The sequence below is a fragment of the Neolamprologus multifasciatus genome, chromosome 14 (assembly GCF_963576455.1).
Source record: "Neolamprologus multifasciatus chromosome 14, fNeoMul1.2, whole genome shotgun sequence".
Classification (NCBI taxonomy): domain Eukaryota; kingdom Metazoa; phylum Chordata; class Actinopteri; order Cichliformes; family Cichlidae; genus Neolamprologus; species Neolamprologus multifasciatus.
This window is the reverse complement of record NC_140452.1, coordinates 6,900,036-6,914,267: the sequence shown is the minus strand read 5'-3', so window position 1 is coordinate 6,914,267 and position 14,232 is coordinate 6,900,036. Positions and strand designations below refer to the sequence as shown.

The following is a 14,232-nucleotide window of genomic DNA, read 5'->3' as shown; positions in this document are numbered from 1 at the left end:
CTTAATTGAGACAAACAATTATGAATAATTTGCATTGCATTGTGTTCCTTAAAACAGACACAAATATTAATGGATAAATGTTTAAATAGAAACAAAAGCATTTCTCATGAAAACATTTAAGATAAGTTAAGATACGATACGATAAGATAACATTTATTAGTCCCACACATGGGAAATTTGTTTTGTTACAGCAGAAAGTGGACAGTGCAAAGTTACACAGAAAAATTAGAAAAAACACTAATGAAAGGAATTTAAACGACTGAGAAAATCAAAATAAATTTATTCTTTTTTTGATTCCCAACAGATTCCGTAAATGTAAATGGATTTGTATCTTGTCATTTACCTGGTACATTGTAGTGGCAGAGGTTTGATCATGTAGGTATCTTTTCTGTCTTTCCAGCCTGTGTGAAAAGAAAACACCCCACCCAATATAATATCTCCATCTTTAAATAGCAGCAGGTTCTCAGGATCTCCTCTACGCCTGCACACTGGCTCCTCAGCATAAGAAGCAGATGCCACTAACAGCAGTTGCAGAAGTGTCCATCCCTTTTCTGGCCATCTTTGTGTTGATGTCATTTCTTGAGCTAAACCCTTAGTAGCATTAAAGTACTGTAATGACGATGAAATACTTAGACTGGTATTTATACCTTTTGGTGCATCCCATCCATCCATCCATCCATTCGCTTCCGCTTATCGTTTTCAGGGTCGCGGGGGGCGCTGGAGCCTATCCCAGCTGTCATAGGGCGAAAGGCGGGGTACACCCTGGACAGGTCGCCAGTCTGTCGCAGGGCCAACACACAGGGACAGACAACATTCGCACTCACATTCATTCGCACATTCACACCTAGTGACAATTTGGATTATCCAATTAACCTATCCCCACAAGCTGCATGTCTTTGGACGGTGGGAGGAAGCCGGAGTACCCGGAGGGAACCCACGCAAACACGGGGAGAACATGCAAACTCCACACAGAAAGACCCCGGCCTGATGTTGGAATTGAACTCAGGACCTTCTTGCTGTGCGGCAACAGTGCTAACCACTGTGCCACCGTGCTGCCTTTTGGTGCAGCATAAATAAAAATCGAATAGAGACAGTTCATTCCCAGTAGATGTACAGATTCAGCAAAATGAGGGACATGCCCAACTTTGCCATTTAATGTAGGTTCATATATGTAAAATAAGGATATACACAGGTTCTTTTAAATATGAATTAACAATGCAAATCACAATTCATTACAAATGAATATGTAGAAAAAATATTTTTCCAAAACAGTACTTTTATGGAGTACATTTTTACAGCACTCTTATAGTTTTATGAAACAAGTTACAGTCATCCATTCACTCCCACTTTCACATCTGTAATGAATAGATGTGATATTAAGATCTGTCATGAGTCTAATACCCATTCTTTAGTTTACATGACATGCTAAGGAAAATTTACACCATTGAACCCTACTCTAAGAAACTGTCGTGGATTTAACAATGTCTTTGAAGTGTGGTTTAAGAAAAAGTGATTTTACATCATGTGTAGTGCCATCTTGTATCAGCAGTGTTGGGAAGGTTACTTTTAAAATGTATTCCATTACAGAATACAGAATACATGCCCCGAAATGTATTCTGTAACGTATTCCGTTACGTTACTCAATGAGAGTAACGTATTCTGAATACTTTGGATTACTTAATATATTATCATGCTGTTTACAACTACATGAATGTACTATTGCTGTGATTTATTACTGTTACTGAAGGTTCGTGGCTGCGAACCGTAGTAAAGGGACCTCTGGCTAATACGTCAGGTTCCGTGTCGGGCTCGTAGCCAAAAAATAGCTTTACTTTGTTGTCTGGGTCAACTTTGCTTGCGAGAGACAGAGAGAGGCATTGAAAGGCTGCTGCAACAGAACTTATTGTTTCAGAGGAAAACACGAACACAGTGTACAGTCGAGTCTTAATAGCTTACTTACAACTGGGCTCGTCAGGCACTCTTCTTGGCTGCAGTGGTTATTATTATATTTACATGCTTCCAGCTCCCGTTTTTGCTCGATGACAGCTCGTACTTTTCCTTTTTCTCCCTCCTTCGCTCACAGACACATAACAGGTATGGCAGTCCATTCTCCCTGCAGCACAGACTACACTGCCTATGATGCTACATTCTTTAGCGCTATGTCTGTAGCATTCTGCCTATTAGCTTAGCACAACAACAACAAAAAAGCTCTCTCTCACCCAGGAAACACACACACACACACACAGAGAGCGTCACCCTGTAACCATGGGTAACCAACCGTAACACTGCCACCTGGAACAACAGAACACAGCTGTCAAACAAAACCCAAACAGTCCTGACCTGCCACAATATGAAACAGGAAAGTACCGCCGTGTAATCCATTTATTTCAACAAAGTAACTGTATTCCAAATACCACCTTTTTAAATGGTAACTGTAACGCAATACAGTTACTCATATTTTAATATTTTTAAATACGTAATGGCGGCACATATATTCCGTTACTCCCAACACTGTGTATCAGTACAGAACCTGATTGTTTGGTGTTACATCTTTTGCTAGATGCACTGAAATAGGGTAATCCACCTGTGGACCCTAATGTTTGGGTTGTAGATCACTTTGCAAATGACAGTTGTGTGGATAAGTACTTGCTTGAGTCAGTTGCATCGGTGGTTCAACAGACCCACAAGTTGAAGCTGACACTATCCCCTCTGTGTTGTTGAGTCATGATGTGGAAAAACCAAGCGTTGCAATCAGCTGGCAGTGCAATATCCTTTTTCAATGAGTACCAAGCACTTCCAACCAGTTTACACCAGTTTGCACCCAGTGTGGGTGTCAGTACTCAAGAACAATAATGTATTACACATTATGTGTTACATTTAAGTAAAACAGTATGTTACATACTCCTAGCCTAAAGTTATTTGTTATGTTACTCAATACTTTCTGATAACTTTGTAAAATGACCAGTTATGTTGTTTGGATGAGCTGCATTTTATCACATAAAATATTGCTGATTGCATCCAACGGGCATCTGCTCTGCCAGCTTGGTCTGTATACTGACCCAGCGAAGAAAAATCAAATCTGGCTTTAGCCTGTTGGTCCGGTGAACCACTGGTTCTATTTAGAAGACAGATTCCATTCAGCATCAGCAACAATGTACCAGATGTGAGATGAAGAGCAAACACAGCACAAAGGCAAGAGTACATGATCAGCAGTTTAGACATTCAACACCAACAGATTTTTTTTTTATTAACTGTAATTTTTGTTTACACTAAAAACTCATGTTCTAAAATACCATATATTATATTTTGTTGTAATTCTAAACGAAAGAAGAGCTTGACTGTTATTGCTGTTAGCAATATATATAGAGAATAAAGGTACACTTTCCTGATTTCATTTGCTATGTATCTGTGTCTAGCTGCTCTTTGAGAATCATGCATGAAACGCATACCATATTTTTCGGACTACGAGGCGCACTTAAAATCCTTCGCTCAAAAATCAACAGTGCGCCTTATAATCCAGTGCGCATTATGTATGAATTCTGGTTGTGCTTACTGACCTTGCACAGATTTTATGTGGTACACGGCGCTCAAAGATCTGTCAAAAAATGTTTTAGTACGTCTTTGATAAGCTACGAAGGCGCACCGCTTGATGGATTGTCGGAGCATTACGGCTACTGTAGTCAGGAACATCGCGAAGTAATCCGCGTCCAAACTGCGCTTCAGGTCCCAAAGTCAAACAAACAATGTGGCATCACTGAGAGTTAAAAACTGTCTGAATTTTTTCATCTTTAATCAAATGATCAGTGTTGCTGCTTTACCAGGTGTAACAATTAAGATTAACAGCCAGGCATCCATGAAAACAGAATTTATTAATGTTCTGATATCAAAGGTTTTTAAGGTAGACTGTTTTCTTGGATTTGGTAAATGTTTAAATATACAATTGTAACTCTCGGGTGCCACCTTAAAACCTGTAGTCGGTAATAGGACATGATGTTGTCGGTAAACAGGAAGTAAGTCTGTGAATTAAGGAGAAGGCATGTGTAGCATGGTGGCCTTAGCCAGATAAATCCAGTCGCATCCACATACATCCTGTGCCTTTGGTAGCATTGTGGGTATGTATAGACTTGTTTTATATTTTATGTGCATGTATAGACCACTTTCTTTTAAGTAAGTTCATTTTTCTGTAAGTTTAGTGATGAAACCAATCTTATGCAGTTTACGCTAGCAATCGCTTATGGAGCTAGTTAAAGGGGAACGACAAATGAATTGGAGGCATTCATTATAGCAAGACTTGTTAAAATCATAATTTGATGTTTGTATTTGAGTTAAAAAGGGAAGTAATTCATATGAACGTTGCATGTTGACATATTAAATAAAATGGGTTAATATATTTTCATCGTTATATATGTACATGGTGAATAAGTACAGTGATTATGCCTTGTACTGTTTGTTACAGTTTCACCTTTCCCTGTGTCAATAAACCTGTGAACCGGGAATCGTGTCTTCAGAGTCTTGATGTGGGGAAGGAGTTTAGCTGACTGCCCAACCATAGCAGAGGCAGTACAATTAAACTTACCAGAGTTAGAAGTTAGAAGGAAGTTAGCTCGCTAGTTTCCACCTAAACATGATATACCATGTTCTGAAATTTGTGAAAAAATTTAAACATACAGCACTGCTATGACTTCCAACATAAATGAAGACAGAAAAATAAAGAGCAGTGACGTTTGTAGGGTTAATGAAGTTGGACTAGCTGGTATATAATGATGTGCTAAGTGCTAGCGATCACTTAGCACATCATTATATACCAGCTAGTCCAACTTCGAGACAGTTATGTTAGCATAACATTAGAACAGTTAAGCTGGAGGATGAATGCTAACTTTTTTCCACTTGATAAAAATTAATGTGAGGGCTTCCGAAGGTGAGGGACAAATGCAATCGCATGGCAGGATGCTGTAAACAGACCAAACTTCTGTCAGGAGAACACCTCATATAATCCATCCACAATATGAGGCTAGTCATTAATATACTGTAACAACATGGGAATAGAGCAGCTGCGAGAGAATTCAACATTAATGAATCAATGGTACGGAAGTGGAGAAAGCAAGAAGAATGACTTGAGTAACGTTTGACCTATCTGACTGTTTTGCTTAATGCCCCTTATAATTTGGTGCACCTTACGTATGAAAACAGACCCGTTCATCGACAGTGTGCCTTATAGTCAGAAAAATACGGTACATGGAAAACGCAAACCAACGATTGTCATCTTTTAGTCTGTGCTGCACACTAAATTTCAACAATGGATACACATACACATAGAGGCTTCTTGAAAATGAAAACAAACAAGATAGAGAATTATAGATACTCTTACTGATTTTACCTTAATTTGCATATTATTCAAAAGAAGACTTTCCTGAGTTTTACAGAACAATATAAAAGCATGTCATGATGAATGTGTGAATGACTCAATAACCTTTAGCTATCACTAACTTGGTATGGTTTCTTGTTTGAATAAGTGATTAAAATGCATCAAAAAGGAGAAGTAGTTTCTATAAAGACAGTATCAATTGGAGTGTATCCTGCTGACAGTTTCTTTCTATTCTGACAGGATGGTGACCAACTAATTATGTAAAAATGATCAAATTAAAATCCCATTTTACCACATTCATTTTTCAGAGTGAATTTGGTGCCTTCTTCCCCATCATGTATTTCTTTGTATTCTTCTCCGGTTTCATTAAGATTATATAACATTTGGGTATGAAGATGCAAATTAGCAGTCCAAAACTGGAAGCAAGTATAGCAAATATTTCGACAGCAACACTGAACTTCCCAGGGGAGCTGACATATGCTGGGACAAATGTAATCCATACTGCACAGAATATCAGCATGCTGAAAGTGATAAACTTGGCTTCGTTGAAATTATCAGGGAGCTTTCGAGCTAAAAATGCAAAAATAAAACATAAAATAGCCAGAAGTCCTATATAACCAAGCACAGCCCAAAAGCCCACAACTGAGCCAAGGGCACACTCCAATGTGATCTTGTCTTTAATTTCCTTAAAATTCTTAAATGGAAAAGGAGGAGAAGTTGTTAACCAAATGATACATATGTTAACTTGTATAAGCGTGAATGCCGTAACACAGAGTCTCTGCTGTGTCTGCCCAAACCATTTTTTTGACATTACTACCTGGACGTGTAGCTCTGAAGGCCATTAAACAACCATAGTTTTTCCCAGAAGACAAGAGATACAGAGGACAAAGGTGATGCCAAATGCTACATGTCGGAGCATACAGGACCAATCAGAGGGCTGACCAATGAAGGTCAGAGAACACAGGAAGCACAGAGTTAAGGAGAAGAGCAGCAGGAAGCTCAGTTCAGAGTTGTTTGCCCTGACAATAGGAGTTTTCCTGTACTTGAAGAAAATGAGTATCACACCAATCGTCATGGATGCCCCAAATAAAGATGCTGCAGTGAGCAGTGCTCCCATAATGTCTTCATATGAGAGAAACACCTCTTCCTTCTTTATACAGGCATCTCTTCTTTCATTTGACCAAAACTCAGGGAGACATCTCACACAGGTGACTGAATCTGGAAATTAATATTGAAGCAGATGTTACATTTACCCAGTACAGTTGAGTATGCCTCTGCCATGATATATTCTACTGGTGCTTTAGAATTAGAAGTTGAAAAACAACATTATTGAATGACTGCTACACTGTTTTTTTCATCAGAGATTATGAATGTGGCACTCTTCTTTTCCCCAGCATTATAAAGGAGTATATATATATGCCACTAATCATGGCAGCACAAGAACAAGCTCTGAGTACAAGATCCATAGAGGCTGGGGTCTATCACACCAGGCAAGACCCCAGGTGCAGGCTGTGTAAAGATGCCCCAGAGACAATCCAGCACATAACAGCAGGGTGCAAGATGCTAGCAGGCAAGGCATACATGGAACGCCATAACCAAGTGGCCGGCATAGTGTACAGGAACATCTGTGCTGAGTATAACCTGGAAGTCCCGAGGTCAAAATGGGAAATGCCCCCAAGGGTGGTGGAGAATGACCGAGCTAAGATCCTGTGGGACTTCCAGATACAGACGGACAAAATGGTGGTGGCTAACCAACCGGACATAGTGGTGGTAGACAAACAGAAGAAGACGGCCGTAGTGATCGATGTAGCGGTTCCGAATGACAGCAACATCAGGAAGAAGGAACACGAGAAGCTGGAGAAATACCAAGGGCTCAGAGAAGAGCTCGAGAGGATGTGGAGGGTGAAGGTAACGGTGGTCCCCGTGGTAATCAGAGCACTAGGTGCGGTGACTTGCGTGCTGGGCGTGCTGGGTGTTTTTTTTGTTTTTACATATATATATATATATATATATATATATGTGTGTGTCAGCCAGAGGAAGTGGCTGATATCCAGTAATCCTACCAGTGCCTGGAAAAAGCTGGACTGAAAGACAGTACAGAGGCACTAATCATGGCAGCAGAGGAGCAAGCTCTGAGCACAAGATCCATAGAGGCTGGGGTCTATCACACCAGGCAAGACCCCAGGTGCAAGTTGTGTAAAGATGCCCCTGAGACAATCCAGCACATAACAGCAGAATCATCTGTGCCGAGTATGGCCTGCAAGTCCCAAGGTCAAATTGGGAGAAACCCCCTCGAGAATGACCGAGTTAAGATTCTGTAGGGCTTTCAGATACAGACGGACAAAATGGAGATGGCTAACCAACCTGACATTGTGGTGGTAGACAAGCAGAAGAAGACAGCTGTAGTTATAGACATAGCATCCTGATAGCACTACATGTTATACACCCCCCTTGGTTGATAATATTGTCACCTGCTCCTCTATTCTGGACACAGTGGCCCCAGTAAAGTTTAAAAGTCTCAGATCTTCATCTTAACCTTGGTTAAATGACTCTATACAAGCCTTACGACGTGTCTTTTGTCCATCTGAGAGGAAGTGGAAAAAAGACAATCTTCAGGTATCCCTTGACACTCTACGTAGGAACCGTTCTATATAGCAGGACTCTGTTAAGACAGCTAAAGCGTCTTTCCTGTCGGATATTATTATGACTAATAGCCATAACCCCCGAATCCTGTTCAAGATCTTTAACTCTGTGATCGATCCTTGTCCTGGAATGTTGGATTTGGCCTCCCCAGCTCTCTGTGAGCAATTTTTAAATCATTTTACAAGAAAAATTGTATTGTTAAGGGCCTCACTTTTACACCCTTCTGTGGTGAATCCTCTTCCTACTTCAAGATGTCTGTCGACTTTTTATCAGTTTGAGCCAATCCCACTCTCCACCCTCAAGAGATTAATTGAACAGCTGTGAAGTTCAAATTCTGTACATTCTCCCTTCCTGCAGGATTAAGGATGGTTTTGATGCAATGGGGCCTTATATTCTATCTTTGATGGACCTATCAGTACTGGTGGGCTGTCTCCCAAATGCTTTTAAACACACAATAGTGCAACCTGTTCAAAAAAACCCCAGCCTTGACCATAATAAACTTGCAAACTATAGACCGATCTCCAAACTCCCGTTCTTATTTAAAGTATTAGAGAAAATTGTCTTTTTGCAACTACGGGCCTACTTAAACACAAATATTAGTGACAAATTTCAGTCTGGTTTTAAACTACGCTGCAGTACTGAAACGGCTCTGCTGAGGATCTTCTACAATCTTCTTTTAATTACTGACTCAGGTCGCCCTGCTATTTTAATTTTATTGGACTTGTCTTTAGCTTTTGACATGGTGGACCATAATATTCTTTTAAAGAAGCTAGAATATGCTTTAGGCATTAAGGGTTCTGCCCTTAACTGGTTTAAGGTCTTTTTCTGTGAAGATGGGATGTTATTCATCCACCATGGCTCCTCTTTCTTGTGGTGTGCCCCAGGGGTCTGTGCTGGGCTCTTTGTTGTTTTCTTTGTACCTGCTATCTCTGAGCTCTATTTTTGATATAAAATTGCTTACCACTGTTATGCTGACGACATTCAAATTTATTTTCAATTGACTGGTGATTTGTCGTTTTCACTGGACTGCTTGTTAGATTGCATGAAAGAGGTCAAAGATTGGCTGTCAGCCAATTTTCTTATTTTGAATGAAAGGAAAACTGAGATTGTGGTGTTTGATAGTCATATCCCTCGGGACCAGTTAGCCTTTCTATTTGGGTCCCTTGCCATCTTCCTCTCTGACACTGTAAGCAATCTAGGTGTTTTCCTGGACAGTTCATTTAAGCTCGATAAACAAGTGTCCCCAGTAGTCAAATCTGGCTTTTATCAATTGCGCCGAATCGCTAAAGCCAAACATTTTATACCGTGTAACAATCTTGAAAAACTTATCCACGCTTTTGTGACTTCCAGATTAGACTACTGCAATTCCCTTTACTTTGGTCTTCAATCCGTACACCTTCATAGGCTTCAGCTTCATAGACGTGCTGTGGCTCGTCTCCAACCTGAACCCGAAAATTTGCTTCCATTGCTCCAGTTCTTGCTGACTTACATTGGCTACCCATCAAATATCGTATTGATTTTAAAATCTTGTTGCTTACCTTTAAAACTTTAAATAATGTTGCTCCTAGCAATCTTGCCGACCTTCTGAGCTTGTATACTCCTAGTCAAGCATTAAGATCATCTGGTCAACTACTCCTGGTCCAACCTAGGTCCCGCCTAAAGACCAGGGGCGATCGTGCTTTTGTCTCAGCTGCACCGAGCCTCTGGAATAGTCTTCCTGTTACTATTCGTGCCTTGGACTCTATTCAATCTTTCAAAACATGGTTGAAAACATACCTATTTAATTTGGCATTCCCCACTAGCTAGTGCTCTTATCTCATCTATTTTAACCTTTTACTGCATTATTCCTGATTCTCCTAGATAATATTTTATATTTTGAATTGACCCTATCTCTGAACTGAGGCCCAATATCTATTGTATTTAGCCCACACTCCTGGTTTAATTAGTGCTTCCTATCTGTTAGTATTAGTACTGGTGCTTGTTTTGTACTTTGTTAATGTTTTATATCAATGACTTATTGCATTATTGTGAAGCACTTTGGTCTATCTTTGGTTTTAAATGTGCTATATAAATAAAATTGTATTGTATTGCATTGTAAGGAACATGAGAAACTGGACCAAGGTATCAGAGAAGAGCTCAAGAAGATGTGGAGGGTGAAGGTAACAGTGGTCCCAGTGGTAATCGGAGTGCTAGGTGCAGTGACTCCCAAGCTAGGTGAGTGGCTCCAGCAGATGCCAGGAATAACATCTGAGATCTCTGTCCAGAAGAGCACAGTCCTAAGAACAGCAAAGATACTGCGCAGGACTCTCAAGCCCCACACGTCCCGTAGAGGACCCGAACTTGAAGCATAGACCACCCACAGGGGAAGGAGGTAGCACGAAGTTGGACTAGCTGGTATATAAGGTAGCACATTTTATTACAGCTCAGTACTAAAGTGGTAATAGTAGGGTAGTAATTCAGTGGTAATTCAGCAGTTATTACTTGGAAACTGCCCTGTTAACCTACTATTACAACTCTATTACTGAGCTGTATTTCTACAGTATTACACCTAATTTTTGAGCCCTTATGATTCAATAAATTCCAGCATAATATTACTTTACTGTAATCAATGTTGCTACCATGATAATACTTTGATGTTATGTGGTTATCACTTTATAACCAAGCTGTAATAGAAAGTGCAAGGAGATATACTAATCTGTGGCAATGAGTTAAATATTTTCAAATATTTTAATCAGGCATTCTAGATGGAGATTATTTCTGCATGAAAACATTAATCAAAATAATTAAATAGTTCTTGTATGGCCTTCCTACATATGTAGCATTGCTTTGCAACACACGAAAGATAAAATGAAATATCACCACACCTGTAACGTTGCTGATTTCTCCCTCTGCACATCTTATACAGTCATAGCAGCAAACAGGCCTTCCTTTCTGGAGAACTTTGCGTGTTCCTGGGGGACATTTCTCACTGCAAACTGACAAAGGCACCTGCATGATCAAAAAAATGTAACTGTCTATAGACATCGAAAAAAAATGTCTCTTTGATGTTCTCAGTCAAAAAAGCCCCTCTTAATCTTGACGCATCAAAACCAAAATAAACAAAGTATGTACGTATGTATAAAATGAAAAACAGAACAAAAACATAAAAACAGTGAAATTGTACGATAGCTTACCTGCTTTGAGTTTCTTGCCCAAATTAAAGACTTGTTTTGCAGATTTAGCTGTTTTTCTGGAACTAATGATGGATTATAAAGACCAACTGTTACAAACTCCACAACGCCGTTTTCTCTTGACTGCCAGTTTATAATGTCATACTTTGCTGCTGGATCTCCATTCTCGTTAAAGTGAACCTCATCTCCTTCCTTAGTTGTGAAATGGATCTTTCGTATGCGTTGCAGAACCTAAGAAACATGTTATGACTCAATTCATTGCATGAAAAAGATTTTGCACACCTACTGACTGAAAAATATACAGAAGAACTGCAAAATGAAATTCTTATAAATATTTTTAACTAAAAGATCTTTTTAATAATGTATCTTAATGTGAACATTGTAATGTAAATTAGTAAAAAGCTCACCGTGAATGGGTCTAGCTGCACATTTCTATTACATGTTTTATTACAGCTGAGGATATTGTGAAGTGCATGGGCCACTGCATACACTCCTTTGTAGACATTGTTAAAGAGAGGCATGAGAGACATGTCAATGAAGCTATTTTGAACTCCAGTCACATCTTCATGCCCAGTACACTCTTTCTGAATGTCTGCTGATGACGCTGACTGCCTAAACCTACAGTTAAATAATGTCTCCCAGAACTCAATAAACAGCTCATTGTTTGATGAATTCAGCGGCTTCTCATTCAGTATGAACTCTCTCAGGCCAGTGACATGTGCTTTAGGAATGGAAAGACCTATTGCACCATCCAGTATGTGATGTGTGTCCATTTCTGCAGTTCGTGAATCAAATATCCAAGTCTCACTGCCTATCCACTGATACCCAGACAAGTTATAATACGAAAACTCTCGTAGCAGCACATGAAAATCTGCACGGGCAAGGAATGTAACAATAACCTTGGAGGTTGAAGCCTTTATGATGTCAATTATCCTTTGTATTTTGGAATATGGATCTGTTCTAAAGAAAGATACTGAATACTCCAGACAGATGCCCAGCTGCTGTGCAGTTTCTGTGAATGTGGCCATGCCATTATTTCCATAATCACTGTTGGTTCTGATAGCTCCAACCCAAGTCCATCCAAAATACTTGACCAAATGTGCCAGGGCTCTGCTCTGGTAGTAGTCACTGGGTATTGTTCTGAGGAAGGATGGGTACTTGGTTTTGTCACTGAGACACGCACATGTGGCAAAGTAGCTGATCTAGAATAAAAAATGAAAAAGACACATGATGAAAAAAAAATGAAATGGTTAAAAATAAAAGATTCATTATTACTGTAATGAGTACATAAAATGTACCAGGCAAAGCTTTTCTCTAAGAAAATAAAATGTTTTTAAAAGTATTCAAAGATTTAAAAAAAAAAGATAAAATATATAAAATACCCACCACTGGTATAAAAAAAGGTCCGATGACAGTAGATACTGCTATGGTTGTAGAAGAAGAGGTCGCTCCTATTATCGCCTGCACATGTGCAGGTCTGGTACATGGTGTCTTTGACGGTACAGACACAATTTCATTACCATTAGCTAAAGCTAGTGTAACTCCTGCACTTCTGGCATTAGATCCACAATCATCATAGATTTTATAGCCCACAGAGATTCCTGGCAGTAGGTCTGTGCTGTTATTAATTTCCTCAATGGCAAAAAGCATAGCCTGGGCAAACTGCAAATCTCTGAAATTTAAACTTAATTGAGACAAACAATTATGAATAATTTGCATTGCATTGTGTTCCTTAAAACAGACACAAATATTAATGGATAAATGTTTAAATAGAAACAAAAGCATTTCTCATGAAAAGGACTTTAAACAACTGAGAAAATCAAAATACATTTTACTCTTCTTTTGATTCCCAACAGATTCCTTAAATGTAAATGGATTTGTAGTGTGTCATTTACCTGGTACATTGTAGTGGCAGAGGTTTGTTCATGTAGGAATCTTTTCTGTCTTTCCAGCTTGCGTGAAAAGAGAAGATAGCACCCAATATAATATCCCCATTCTTAGATAGCAGTAGGTTCTCAGGATCTCCTCTACGCCTGCACACTGGCTCCTCAGCATAAGAGGCAGATGCCACCAACAACAGTTGCAGAAGTGCCCATCCCTTTTCTGGCCATCTCTGTGTTGATGTCATTTCTTGAGCTAAACCGCTTAGTGGCATTAGAGTACTGTAATGAAGATGAAATAGTTATTGTGGTATTTATACCTTTTGGTGCAGCATAAGAAATAACTGAATAGAGAGAGTTCATTCCCAGTTTCAGCAAAATGAGGGACATGCCCAACTTTGCCATTTAATGTAGGTTCATATCTAAAAAATAAGGATATACACAGGTTCATTTAAATATGAATTAACAATGCAAATCACAATTCATTACAAATGAATATGTAGAAAAAATATTATTCCAATATATACTTTTATAGAGTACGTTTATACAGTACTCTTAGAGTAAGTTACGGTCATCCATTCACTTCCACTTTCACATCTGTGATGCATAGATGTAATATTAAGATCTGTCATCAGTCTGATACTAATTTCATTCTGAAGTTTACATGACATGCTAAGGAAAATTTACACCATTGAACCCTACTCTAAGAAATTGTCATGGATTTAACAATGTCTTTGAAGTGTGGTTTAAGATAAAGTGTATAATGATTTTACATCATGTGTAGCACCATCTTGTATCAGTACAGAACCTGATGTCACTAGGTTGGTTGTTTGGTGTTAAATTTTTTGCTAGATGCACTGAAATGAGGTAATCCACCTGTGGGCCCTAATGTTTGGGTTTGTATATCACTTTGTAATGGACAGTTGTGTGGATAAGTACTTGCTTAAGTCAGTTGCATCAGTGGTTCACCAGACCCACAAGTTGAAGTTGACACTTTCCGTTCTGTGTTTGCCGTTGAGTCATGTGGAAAAACCAAGCAACACATCAGCTGGCAGTGCAGATGTCCTTAACGTTCAATGAGTAACCTAGGCTAAAGTTATTTGTTACACTACTCTTTCTCATTAGTCTGTAAAATGACCAGTTATGTTGTTTGGAGGAGCTGCATTTTATTGCA

General features: G+C 39.2%; 1 pseudogene across 1 annotated transcript; it reads right to left on the bottom strand.

Moving 5' to 3' along the window:
* Positions 1–2,510: 2,510 nt before the first annotated feature.
* LOC146503387 (extracellular calcium-sensing receptor-like) lies at positions 2,511–12,862 on the bottom strand (annotated as a pseudogene). Its single transcript, XR_014877851.1, has 5 exons — positions 12,565–12,862; positions 11,586–12,380; positions 11,182–11,409; positions 10,873–10,996; positions 2,511–6,583 (listed from the first exon to the last, which is right to left on the bottom strand). The product of XR_014877851.1 is annotated as an extracellular calcium-sensing receptor-like (transcript).
* Between the last annotated feature and the right edge of the window lie 1,370 nt (positions 12,863–14,232).